This window comes from Vespula pensylvanica, chromosome 4 (assembly GCF_014466175.1).
Source record: "Vespula pensylvanica isolate Volc-1 chromosome 4, ASM1446617v1, whole genome shotgun sequence".
NCBI classification, from domain to species: Eukaryota; Metazoa; Arthropoda; class Insecta; order Hymenoptera; family Vespidae; genus Vespula; species Vespula pensylvanica.
This window is the reverse complement of record NC_057688.1, coordinates 7,847,429-7,850,941: the sequence shown is the minus strand read 5'-3', so window position 1 is coordinate 7,850,941 and position 3,513 is coordinate 7,847,429. Positions and strand designations below refer to the sequence as shown.

Here is a 3,513-nt window from a genome sequence, read left to right as displayed (position 1 = left end):
AGAGAGAGAGAGAGAAAGAGAGAGAGAGAGAGAGAGAGGGAGAGAAAAAGAGAAAAAGAGAAAAAGATAGATAGTTAAACACAGAATCGGATCGTGTCAAATTGACGAGGACGAGGATAAAAGTGCGTTAAAGGGTCGATTTATGAGCTCGAGACAACGTAGGAAGCGCTGGTACGAGCCTTCGCCCTAATAAATAACCAGGCTGCCTGGTTGGCTGGTTGGCTGACTGGCTGGATGGTTGGCTAGCTGGTTGCCTGGCTGTCTGGCTAGCTGCTGGCTGGTTCCCTCGTACAAGGGTTGAACGAGAAGGGAGAGGGTGAACGCGATCATCCCAGCTATGCGCTATGCGAAAAGGGAGAGGAAGAGAGGGACAGAGGAGGACAGGAGGACTACTCTCTGTCGGTATGGCTATTCACCGTGAAAACGCGCGAGAGAGGACTCGCGTTCTCGTTATTGTAGCGATTTGAATTGGCTAGCAACGTCGTCATCGTCCTCGTCGTCCTCGTCGTAGTCGACTGGCGACCCGTACTGGTCCAACACCATTGTCGTCAAATAATTCTACGATATCGTCGGATTATACGAACAAGAGAGAAAGAGAGATAGAGAAAGAGGTAATCGTTGTAGCAAGAATTCGCAGCGTCCGTGCTTTAAATCGTTCAACACCGATTTTCACGCCCCTTTTATTCCGCAGACTCTGTCCAGCCAGCGCGATTCTTTCTCCGAAAAATTTAAATTCACCTCTGTTAATACCTAACCCACGACGATCGTTCAAGTACGTAATTCTACGTTTTTTCTTTTATGCCCTACCTCTCTATCCCTCTCTCTCTCTCTCTCTTTCTCCATTTTCCTTCCACCTTTTTAATAATCTTTCTATTTTAAATAACCGTCAAATAATACTGTTATAATCATACGTAATATTTTCGAATGGACGTGCTGAATAATAAAAGGATTTCATATTCGAATCCCGTTTAAGTTTTTTATTTTGCTTTAACGAATACAAATAAGATATATAATAATCGTCGGAAAAATAATGATCACGATTATTTAAAATGGCTTTTAAATCATTGAGACTCGTGTTAATATCATACCTCGGTTGGATTATTATTAAGCTTATATACGATTTCAATTAATCCCATAAGAGTCGTTCTTCCGTCCCGTAATTAGTATCACTACTGAATATAAAGTACGAGTAGTTCGTTTTCTTTTTTTTTTCTTTTACGATAATCTCTCGATTTTATTTATTATATTCAAATTTTACGAATATATATATATATATATATATATATATATATATATATATTTATAAGTACATCGAGAAAATCGTCTGGAGAATTCTCTCGTATAGAAGCGACAGATAAATACTTAAGTATCTACGAGGTTCAGAGTTCGTCGATGTTAAAATAGCTTTCCAACGTAAACGTGCTTTCTCCGTGGATAGAGGAACGCTATAGCGTCGATATTATTCGCCGTTAAGTAATAATATTAGTTTCGTATTATCGGCTAATGTCGATATTTCCATAGACGTCGAACGATCATTTATACGATCTAATGAAAATGCAAATATCGAACGTTACGTACGCGTTGCATCTGGATTTCACGTACCTAAATGTTTTCGAACGAAATAAGAAAACATCCATCGTGCGTTTGAGCGTTTTAAAACGTATCGATGCTTTTCGGCGAGTTAAACGCCTGAAGAAATCGCATCGATTCGATCTCGGTTCTTTCGTCAAGGAGAGAGAAAGAGAGAGTATGAAAAAGTATGAGAGAGTAAGAAGAAAGATAAAAGAGAGTGCTCTCTATCGCGTTCTTCTTCGAAAGGATCTCTCGAGACGAAACTGTGACTGTATTTCAATACGAGTCATGTAACATTGAACGAGTGTATACGCTCGAAGCGAGAATGAGATCGATAGATAGATCGTATATATTTTTTGCCAAGCAAAAACCCTTTCAATGAGATATACATAAGATATACATAGACGTATTAGTCCCTTTTTTATTTCCCGCTTGTCTTCTCCGCTCTCGCGAGAGTTTCTTGTCGATATCGAACTCGATTGATCGCGAATAAATAAATAACTAAATAACTGCCTAACTAACTAAGTAATCAAATAAATAAATAAAAAGAAAAGAAAAGAAAAAGATATATTTGAAAGAAGGCAAAAGAGCTGTAATAAATAATAATAATAATAATAATAATAATAATAATAATAATAATAATAATAATAATAATAATAATAATAATAATAAAAGAAAAAGAAGAGTTATTTAACGTATAAAACGAGTAAAGAAGAATATCGATATGACGATAAAAAATGATCATATATTTTATCAGGATTCGTGTCCTGAGCTAGAGATTTTATCCGTTTTAGTGATCTTCTAGATCAAAAGAGAGATCTGAAAATGGAAAGAATTCATGTGCATTCGAAATCCTCGACCGTGGTTTTGAAAAACGTAAAATGTCTCTCTAAAGATTTCTATTTCATGAGAGCGTATAAAGGCCAAGGATACGAAAGATAATTTGATTACTGCGAAGGTCTGCTTGCCTTCATTGAGTCTATCCCTTTCCTTTCTCTCATTTTTTCTTTCTCTCAGTTTCTCATTTGCTCTTTGGCCGTTAGCTCTCGATTTTCTTGTTTATCTTTACGGAAGTCGTCGCGTATCTACTTAAAATGCATTGGGACTACCTTCCTCTGCGCATGGTCGACCTACCCGGTAAAAATATTTGCCTTGCACAATTATGCGAAGCCAAAAATCGATAATACATTTTATCGTTCGCGAGCGTGAGAAAAAACGTGCGAAAGAGAGAGAGGGGGAATAATCGTTTATCCTCGCTTTTATCATCACCGCATAGAAACCATTCGCTTGCTACCCGTTTGTAATTTGTATCACCATTAGATATATATATATATATATATATATATATATATATATGTATGTATGTATGTATGTGTATGTGTGTGTGTATGTGTCTATGTACGTGCTTTTGTTCGAGATAGTAGTATTTTCGATGATCGATCGAATGCTCGCGCAATACATAATTTATTTCGAAATTGCACGTTCGTTTCTATATGTTCGTCATTTTATACGTTCAGGATCGACTCTCGTTTTATTACATTTTATCTTTTTTCCCTCCCGTTCCTTCGTTCCTCTCAATGTTCTTTGGATATTTCTTCAGTAAATAATATATATATATATATATATATATATATATATATTTATATATATATATACACATACACACACATACATATATATATAAGTCAAGAATATAATATCAACGTGTATCCATTAGTAAAGATTTTTAACAAAGTCGAAAAGAAATAATAGATCCTCTAACATCCTATCATGTACTTTCATTTCGATGTTCTTTTCTTTTTGTTTATTCCTTTTTTCTTTTTATATATATATATATATATATGTGTGTGTGTATATATATATATATATTTACATGTATATATAATAAAACGCATGCGCAAAGTTCAAGAAGAGTTTCGTCGTCCCATATTGTTCGCCCGG

The 3,513-nt window shown here is 35.5% G+C and overlaps 1 protein-coding gene across 2 annotated transcripts in view; it reads right to left on the bottom strand.

Moving 5' to 3' along the window:
- Window positions 1–3,513, bottom strand: part of LOC122628912 (E3 ubiquitin-protein ligase MIB1) — a 422,298-nt gene that overhangs the window by 23,616 nt on the left and 395,169 nt on the right. The window lies entirely within an intron of this gene.